General features: G+C 37.8%; 1 long non-coding RNA gene across 1 annotated transcript; it reads left to right on the forward strand.

The window, feature by feature from the left end:
• The first annotated feature begins 6,279 nt into the window (after positions 1–6,279).
• On the forward strand, positions 6,280–9,731 carry LOC114049344. Its single transcript, XR_003569856.1, has 3 exons — positions 6,280–6,525; positions 7,327–7,370; positions 9,359–9,731. It is a non-coding gene; the product is annotated as an uncharacterized LOC114049344 (long non-coding RNA).
• The last annotated feature ends 784 nt before the right edge of the window (positions 9,732–10,515 follow it).

Consider the following 10,515-nt stretch of genomic DNA (forward strand, 5'->3'; position numbering starts at 1 on the left):
GTTAATTTCTTGTCTGGAGAAAGAGAAGTAAAAAAAAATTACATAATCCTGTAAGTTCGAAGCTAAGGATAAAGCATTATTTTTTTCTATCTCCTTCTATTTTAAAAACCATCATTGCTGCACTAAATCATGAACTCCTCAAGAGCAAGGTCTGTCTTTTGCTTTTCTTTGCATCCCCAGAGCTTAGCACTGTGCCCAGCACATATAAGGCATTTCATGAATGTTTACTGGGAGACTAACTGAATGGTTTTAGCAGTGCATCCAGCCAAATAATGTCCATTTTACCTCTCTGTCATTTTCTTTCCATGCTCCCTGCTACACTTTCATTGATGTCTTCTACCTCTTGTTGGATTACTGCAGTAGCCTCCCAACTGTTCTCTCTGCTTCTAGGTTATCATTTCTAATTGATCTTACATAAGTCTGTCAAAGTAATCTTCTTATGGCACAGGTTTGATCCAGAACTTTCAAAGTCTGCCTATCACCTACTAACTAAAATCAGGCTTCCGGCCTGGATATTCAAAAAGGCATTTGTAGCTTTAACTCCCACTCATTCCCAAGTTGTACCCTATACTAGACTCAGGATAGATTATTCATCATTTTGTTTGACTGTGCATATTTATTGCAAGACTTTTCTTTTTCCTTTTTCCCAATGGGAGGGAAGTTGAAATGAGGGAAAAAAAACATTGATTTTATTAATTTAAAAAGTTTAAAAACAGAATAGATAGAGTGCTATGCCTGGAGTCAGGAAGATTCATCTTCATGAGTTCAAATCTGGCCTCAGACACTGACTAGCTGTGTGACCCTGGGCAAGTAATTTAACCCTGTTTTCCTTAGTTTCCTCATACGCAAAATGAGTTAGAGAAGGAATTGGCAAACCACTGCAGTATCTTTGCCAAGAATACCCAAATGGGAACACAAAGAGTCAGACATGACTGAAAAACAACTGAACAACAAAAACAGAATAGATTATTCACTGTTTCTAGAATTTATCCCAGGCTTGCTTCACCCCTTATTTCTGTACATATAGTTCCTTGTTCCTGACATGCCCTTTCCACCACCTCCACTAAGCATCTTTCAGTGATGTTTCCATTGGTCAAGACATTTTTGAAGCTTCTCTTTTGGAATTGCCTTCAGAGTCAAAAACACATTTTTTCAGGTGTCTTCAGTGGTGGCAAGTCTTATTCCTGTTAGTATGGATTGTTTAGGGAATTTGGAGAATTAGCCAAAATCACTGAGAGTCAACTCTGGTGAATGAGAAACATGAACCAACTGGTAATACTAGTTTGCTTTTTTTTAATAATTATAAATAATATTATAAAGTGAGAACACTGACTTTCCTGGATGGTTCATGAAATAACTCTGAAGGGATTTTCCAAAGAGGAACTCTCATCTTGGTTTGAGTAATAGAATTCATCACTGGAATCCTTTCATAGTTTCCCAAGAAGACTACTTTCTTTTATTTATTTATTTTTAGTTTTCAACATTCACATTTATAAGATTTTGAGTTCCAAATTTTTTTTTCTCCCTCCTTTCCTCTCCTCCCTCCTCCCCAAGACAGCAAGCAATCTGATATAGGTTATACATGTACAATCATATTAAACATATTTCCATATTAGTCATGTTGTAAAAGAAGAATCAGAACAAAAGGGAAAAACCATGAGAAAGAAAAAAGAGAAAATAGTATGCTTTGATCTGCATTCAGACTCCATAATTCTTTCTCTGCATGTGGATAGCATTTATGAAGTCTTTTGGAATTGTCTTAGATCATTGCATTGCTGAGAAAAGCTAAGTCTGCCAAAGTTGGTCATTGCACAATGTTGCTTTTACTACGTGCAATGTTCTCCTGGTTCTGTTCACTTCACTCAGCATCAGTTCATATAAGTCTTTCCTTTTCATATAAGTTTTTCTGAAATCTACCTGCTCATTATTTCTTATAACACAATAGTATTCCATTATATTCATATGCTACAACTTGTTCAGTCATTTCTCAATTGATGGGCATACTTTCAATTTACAATTCCTTGTCACCATAAAAAGAGTTACTTATAAATATTTTTGTACATGTGGGTCTTTTTTTCATTTTTTATGATCTCTTTAGGATACAGACCTAGTAGTGGTATTACTAGATCAAAGGGTATGTACAGTTTTATAGCCCTTTGGGCATAGTTCCAAATTCCTCTCCAGAATGGTTTAGATGAGTTCCTAACTCCACCAACAATGCATGAGTGCTCCAATTTTCCCACATCTTCTCCAGCATTTACTATTTTCCTTTTCTGTCATATTAGCCAATTTGATAAGCATAAGGTTGTACCTCATAGTTATTTTAATTTGCATTTTTCTAAAGAAGACTACTTTCAAGGATAACCAGTTACTTGATGTATAATCTTTGTAAAATGGGTTCAAAGAGAAGAAACAGAAAATTTTAAAATGTTATAATTCTAAAACTATACCTCTTCTACAGTCTTTAACAACAATGCATTTTAGCAAGTACTTATTAAATGCCTACCATGTGAAAGATGTGCTTAGTGCTGGAGCTGGAGAATACCAAGACACAATCACAACCATTCCTGCCTTCAAGAACATTAAATTCTATTGAGGAATACAAAAGTACCCAAATAAATGTAGGTCAAGGGAAATTGGGGGGAAGGGAGAGAGTACTAACAACTAGGAAAAATCAAAGGACACTTCATGGAGAAAGTAACACTTGAACATAACCTTGAAGACAAGGATTCCAAAATTAATGGAAAATAAAACGAAAAAATTGTTGAAACAACAATTCCTTCCTTTTGTAGTCAGGAAACCAGTACAAATTGTTGGTTCTAATTTATCTCTGACTTTTCCTGTGTGCTTTACTGATTTTTAATTGCTCTGTGATTATGATATCTCCTAAGCAGATGATGTCTAAAATATGCATGTACTGAATCCTTAATAATTTGATCTAAATGAAAAATATAGTCATTTAAGTTTTTCTTCCATCATGTATACTGATTTCAATCAATCAACAGGTATTTCTCAAATGCCTAAGTGCTAGAGATACAAATAAAGTAAGTGAAACAATCTTTATTTCTAGGGAACTTAAAACCAATGGGAAAATGACAAATACACATATGAGTATATATCGAATAAATAAAAGGAAAAGGAATATAAAAAATACAAAGTAGAAGGTTAATTTGTAAGGGAGGGTATAAGCAGTTGTGGAATCAGGAAAATCTCTTTGTAAAAAGCTATGTTTGCTCTACATTTTGAAGAAAAAGGATCCTGGGAGGGAGAGGTGAAAAGAGAGTGCATTCCAGGCATGGGGAATGGCCTGTGCAAAAGGATGGAGATGGAATATGAAGTGTGTTACATAAGGAAAAGAGAAGGCCAAGTTGGTTGGATCACAGAGTACGGGATGGGGAATAATGTTCAAGTAGGCTGGAAAGATAGATTGGAACAAAGTTATAAAGGGCTTTAAAAGCTAAACAGAGAAGTTTGTATTTGACCCTGGAGAGAACAGGGAGCCACTGGAATTGATTGAGTACAGGAGTCACATGGTCAGATCTTACTTAAGGAGAATCACTTTGGCAGCAATGTGGAGGATTTATCTCTCCAAGCTATTGCCAAAGTCAGTCAATTTTGCCACTGCAACATCTCTCATATATGCCCCATTTTGTCCTCTTACACTCATATAGTACAGGCCCTTGTCATCTGACTCCTGGATTATTACTATAGCCGGCTCGTGAGTCTATGCCTCAAGTCTTCCTCCATCCCAATCTATCCTCTATTCTGCCACTAAAGTAATTTTCCTAAAGTATATGTCCATCCAATTCTGTCACCCCTTGACTCAATAAACTCCAGTACCTCCCAATTACCTCCAGAATCAAATATAGATGTTCTTCTTAGCATTCAAAGCCTTTTAAAACATGGCCCCCTCCTACCTTTGTAGTCTTCTTATACCTTATTCTTCAACATGTACTCTTCCATCCAGTGACAGTGGCCTCCCAGCTGTTCCACAAACAAGATACTCCATCTCTTGGCTCAAGGAATTTTCTCTGGCTATCCCCTATGCCTGGAATGCTCTTCCTCCTCAATTCCATTTATGGATTTCCCTGGCTTCTTTTAAGTTCCAACTAAAATCCCATATTTTACTGGAAGCTTTGCCCAACCCCTCTTAATTCTAGTGCCTTTCTTTCCTTCTGTTAATTATTTCCTATTTATCTTGTTTATATCTTTCTTTGTATGTATTTATTTGCTTTTTGTCTCTCTCATTTGATTGTAAGCTCTTTATGTGTATGGGTTGTTCAAGGAGGACCAGCACCTCTGCTGTGAGGACAAATAAACAGGTCCTTGGGTCAAGGACAGTCTTTTGCCTCTCTTTGTATCACCAGCACTTAGCATAGTACAATAGGTACTTAATAAATGTTGATTGATCAATAGACTGGAAAGAATGCAGAGAGACTTGAAACAGATAGACCAATTGAGAGAATCTTGCAAATCATCTATGTGAGAAGTGATAAGAGCCTGAACTCAGACGATAGCTGCTACAGGGGAGGAGATAAACATTCAGTTGTGAGAGATGTTGTGAATATAAAAATGACAAGATTTGGCAACTGAGTGCATATGTAGAGTGAGAGTGAGGAGTTGAGGATTATACCAAGGTCATGAACCTGGGAGACTAGAGGAAAGAAGGTGTTATCCACAGAAATAGGGAGATCTGGAAGAGAGCAGGGTTGAAGAAGAAAGAGAATGTGTTCAGTTTTGGATATATTGTGTTTGACATGTCTCTGGGACATCCAGTTTGAAATGTCCAACAGGTAATTGGTGATGATGTAGTAAAACTCAGGGGAAAAAGGGGACTGGCTATATAGATCTGGGAATCATCTGCATAGAGGTGAAAAATCAACTCATCGGAGCTGATGAGGTTATGGCCAGAGCTATACAGACATCCCTTTCCATTTAATCACTTAAGTTCTTAAAGTTTGGGGAGCAGATGAATTTGTATTTTAGTTTTGGCATACAATTTCAGATTTTCCATGACTTGATTATATGAGCTTCATCCTTATGCTTTAAGCTTACAGATGTGACTTGAGTTTATTCTTTTTCTTCAGTGGCTTCAGTCCCAAATAGAAAAATACATATATATATATATGTGAGTCTCTCTGAAATACTTTACCTTATACCTAATAGCCTCTGAGTATATACAACCCATAGAGCTGGTCCATCAGGGCTTACAGCTTGGAGGGATATTACATATGGACAATGAACTGGGTCTGGAATTGAATTGGAAGAGAAGAGCAGGGATTATTCTTGGGAAATTGTGCAGTGCATTTTTATGACCAACCAAAAGGTTCTCCCTGAAACAGACCCATTTTTAAAACACCAATTGTCAAATTTTCACCATGAGTATTTACATCTTGGAATTCAGCAAGCAAACGCTATAAATCAAGGCTTGCTTTATTGTTTTCTTGATTGCTTAGACTTAATAAAGTACTAATAATACAGATTACACCTAAAATCATGTCCTGTGTACAATTTTTTGAGAGACACTTATTAAACATTTACCAGCACACCCGTGCTCCCAGTAGAGGATTTACAACAGAACAGGGACAAAAGTTATAAAGGATGGTATAAAGGATGGTATAAAGGATGAGCTAGGATCATCACTTTTGGAGTAAATACTTACATTGATGACATGATAGACCCATTAAAATTTTATGAATCAGCCCCAAAGGTGACCTTGTATTTACTCAACCCATGCCTATGAAAATGGAAATGGAAAAATAAGTAAAGAGTCTTGAACTTGGGGTACTAAACTTGGAGCCATTACAACTGAATTTATAAGTCAGATTTGCCAATGCCATGTGACCTTGGGTAGGTCAATTAATCCCCATAATGGACTCTATTACAGAATATGCAATGGTACCTCTATTTCTGTGATAACTGTTAAAATTATTTTAGTAATTTTTCTCTCATAATGTTCAATAATGCCCTGAATTTTTATAGAGCTTTTTAAAGCAACTTTATGGACAATATCAGTTTATTCTCAGAGGATTGTTTTTATTAGAAATAACACTTATTTACATGTAACATATTTGCTGTTCTTATCCAACCAACCCTCAGACAAGAACTCCCAAATTGCAAAAAATTCCCAGCTCCCAGGGAGCTAAATCCAATGATGTAGTCCCTTCCAGCAAAGGGTGTGGGGAATTAAGACTGAATAGAGGCCAAAGAGGCCTGGGTGGGTGGGGCTCCCCATGCTCTGGGGGTAGCTGTCAGATGGTTTCGGAACAGAGTGGAAACTGGGATTGCAGAATGTTAGGAGAGTATTGTCAGCCAATACCGAGAATATTGATGCTGAAGCAGGACTCCTCAAAACAGATGTCCAGAACACCATGGCAAGAAAAAAGAGCCAGGATAAGATGCCAAGAATGCCCAGGATGGGTCAAAGGGTTGATTGGGATAGGCAGTGATATAATGAGACAAGACAGAGAACCAGACCCAAGCCAAGACTGAGTGCCAGGAGAGTGATGTCAAATGTGTCTAAAGGTAGAGCAAATGCAAAAAAGTTATGTTGTCCTGTACTGGTTCTTGCCTCTGTGTGACTTCTTTGCCAGGAGATGCCCCTGGCAGGTTCTGTTTGCCTTCTCAAAGGGGCTGGACACTTGGAACTTGGAACTGGAACACTCAGAACTCCAGATGTTAAATGCTTCTGGCTCCAAGGGTTTTCATGATAAATTTTGCAAGAGTTCTGAATTCTGTTCTGAGCTTCCTGAACCAATATTTCTGTGGCAAATCAGAGCCTTATGCTTTTTAATTACTAACTGCTTTGACTGTCTAATCACCTCAGATCTTGCTGTAAATAATGCTTCTATGACTCCATGTGCATGAATTTTCTCTCATTAATCCCACATTTCTTCATTGTTCTAACATTTGGGGACTTTCTAATTTTTTTTTGCCCCATATTCTTTAGACTCTTCAACTGGGCACATACCTTCCCTAGGATTCAAATTGCAATTCTATTGCAAATATTGGCAAAAGGCATGGGTATGAGTGGAAGGATGGGGAATATTATGAAAGCGTTTTTATTATTTTTCTTTTTTCCATTCTGGCTTTCTTTGTATGTGCATAATCATGTTAAATAAATAATTCACTTGGTTTGTGTATATAAGTTGTTTTGATCAGTTCAACTTCAGTTAATGTTATCCAATTCAAGGGGTTGTTGGGACGGGGAGGGGGGATTTTATTTTTTAACATTGGTAGAATCACTTTTGGATTTTGTCTCAAAAAAGTTCCCCCAGAGGACAACTGAGATTATCTTTCTTTTTCCTATTTCACACATGGACTCAGAATTCAACCCATCTATGCTGTGGAGGATTTTTTAGCCTTCTTGTGTGAGTATATATATACCATACATGTTCTCTAGATGTGCTAGATATCATATTTAATTTCTGTATTGAGAAACAAAATGGATCTTTTAGTGGCTCATGATGAAATCCAGTTCGTAAAGATGTGTAGGATGCCATGTCGTTGTCTTTAGGAGCTATATAATGAATGATTAGCATTGGGCTTCTCATGTCTAGGCTGTTTGACATTTAACCTTTGTTTCAGTCTTTCTGTCAATTACAGAGCCCCCATCAGGGTTTAAAAACATGATTCAAAAGCACAAGACCCATCTTCTAAGAGCTAGCTCCCAGCATACCAGAAACTGAAACTCCCAATGGGAGGCTAATCTAATCAGCCCCCAAACTTGGATGCGTGGTCAAGCTTCAGAACAATCAGACTTGTCATTGCTGCAAAACAGGCTGTTGTTCAGTGGTCAATCTTGCTATCACCAACAGGAAACCTTACTTCCATTCTGTTTACAAATCCAGCTTTAGGAAATTTGGTCCTAATCCCAGACTAACTTCCTCAGTGATAATTACTAACATAACAGTGCAACATGGAAACTTTCTTAATGGGATCCCTTCCTTCAGAAGTCCATCCAGCACCCAGCTCTTTCCCTAATGACATTCATGCTGATGTCAAAAGGCTTGTTTCTAGGCACCAATATGAATCTCCCTGACATCTCCCCACCTCTATCTGCCCCAACCTGAGTGAGTTTCACTCACCTCTCTATCAATTCACAATCCCAGTGAAACTCAGTGCCAATTACCCTTATTCTAGGGCCACTGTGCCTAGATTCAGGAAGACCCAAGTTCAAACATGGCCTCAGACATTTACTAGCTGTGTGACTCTGGGCAAGTGGCTTAACCTCTGTTTGCCTCAGTTTCCTCATCTATAAAATGGGGATGATAACAGCACCTACCACCAAGGGTTGTTGTGAAGATCAAAACAGATAATAGTAAAGTGCTCAATACAGTGTCTGGCACATATTAAATGCTATATAAATGTTGTTATTATTATTATTATCATCATCATTACTCACCTTCTGCTCACCAAATGACATTATTAAGCTAGTCAATTTCTGACTTATTCTCTCATCAGTGAATTTCAACAATACTTGCTGAATTCATCTGGAAATAGTTGAAATTATTTTGTGTTATTTTTGTGCATTTCCTGCAGTAGAAGAATTACCCTTTGGAGTATGAGATGCTTTATCACCGAGAACAGAAACATCTATCCTAAAAGAGGATAGCCCAACCTGTGGCCTCAAGGCCACATGTGGCCCCCTAAATCCTCAACTTCTTTTTGTTGATTAAACCCAAACTTCACAGAACAAATCTCCTTAATGAAAGGATTTGTTCTATAAAACTTGGACTCAATCAAAAGGCCACACCCAAGGACCTAGAAGGCCACATGTGGCCTCCAGGTTGCAGGTTCCTCACCCCTGGAGCCCCAGAGGCTTGTGTCTGTTATATTCTATGGTTAGGTTCATTTGTAATGTGGCACAGGTTATAGGAAATTGTTCTGGACACCTAAGCAATGGAGAGAAGGGCTGTTCCTAAGGGCTATTTGTTCCACAACCTGTGGAAGGTGAATCACTCTTTTTGAGCTTCAGGGATTCAGGAAGTACCTGCAGTGGTCTGAGCCTCTTGACAGTTTGAGGTATGCTGGAGTCAGCTTGGGCCCAAGTCTCAAAAGTGAGCATTTGCACCTCTAAAATTGTCAAACACTACAAATCAGGGCTTGATTTATTGTTTTCTTTATTGCAGACTTAAGAAAGTGATGGAGAAAAATGTTAATAGTGAAAATTAAATTTAAAAGTGTGTTATGGGTTAAAGAAAGTGTTTCCAGAGTTGCTTGTTAAGTATTAACTGGCACACCACTGGTCTGACCCTTTTAACTAATTTAATCACAGGATCATACATTTGGAGCTGAAAGGGACCCTAGAGATCATCTCGCTAATCTGTTCCCCTGTCCATTCCCTGTAATTTTACAGATAAAAAAGCGGAGGCAGCACTGTACAATGAAAAAAGCAACCTTGGCCCTGGAGTCGGAGGACTTGGGTCCAGATCCTACCTGTGTGAAATGCTATCTGTGTGACCTTGGATCAATCACTTGCCTTCCCTGGACCTCTGATACCTCATCTGTAACATGAGACTAAATGACCTTTAAGGTCCTTTCCAGCTCTAGATCCATGATCTCATGATCCCACGAGCTAACTAATCTACTTGCACAATGAGCACTTACACTATTTGATCAGTTACATAAAAAGTGACAGAGTCAATTTGAAAGCAGACCTTCGGATTCCAAATCTGTAATTCTTTCCTTTGCACCAGAGGTGTCAAACTCTCAATCCACAAAACTCTCCAGTGCAGCCAAAACTAAATTAAAGCATAATTGAGAAATACTTAATAATGCCAAAAATGCAATATTACATAGATAATGTGAATTTGTAGTTTTCTAAATTGATACACAGCCCACAGAGATCCTTATGTGCAGTTTAGTGGCACCATTTATATTTGACACCACTGCTCTGCATAGACTTAATTTAAAGAGTGTCCATTAAGCACCTACTATGTTCTAGGCAACTGTACAAAGTGCTAGGGATGCAAAGAAAACAATAAAACAGTCCCTACTCTCGAGGAGTTTACATTCTATTGGGGGAAATGTATGTACACATTAGTAAATACAACATACATAAACAGAGCTATGCCCTCTTCTACCTTATACATGAATAAATTCTTAGTTCCATGATGTCCTTACTAATTTATGGAAGTGTGTCTGTAGCTGGTATGAAATGTTGGAAATTTCCATAGCTTTTTCCACTGAAGGGCAATCAAGATGAAATGAATGAATGAATGAAATGAATCTTTTGGACTACAGCAACCCTTCACAGATTGCCCTAACAGGGGTTTAAAACAACTTGTTGACAGATAGAAGGTGACATTGATAGTGCCACTTATTTAAGGCTAAACTGAATTATTTGCTTATTATGTAGTCCATCATCACTTAATTCCAAACACTGTCAGCCAGTCACTGAATTAGAAGCCCCAGGTTTGCTGGTATGTAACAGACCTCTCCTCCCTCACAGGATCTATTTGTCTTTCAGACCTGCAAATACATATTAATCCCTATTGTATACAAGTCTGTACA

Source organism: Vombatus ursinus, unplaced genomic scaffold (genome assembly GCF_900497805.2).
Source record: "Vombatus ursinus unplaced genomic scaffold, bare-nosed wombat genome assembly UNPS02014797.1, whole genome shotgun sequence".
Lineage (NCBI taxonomy): Eukaryota > Metazoa > Chordata > Mammalia > Diprotodontia > Vombatidae > Vombatus > Vombatus ursinus.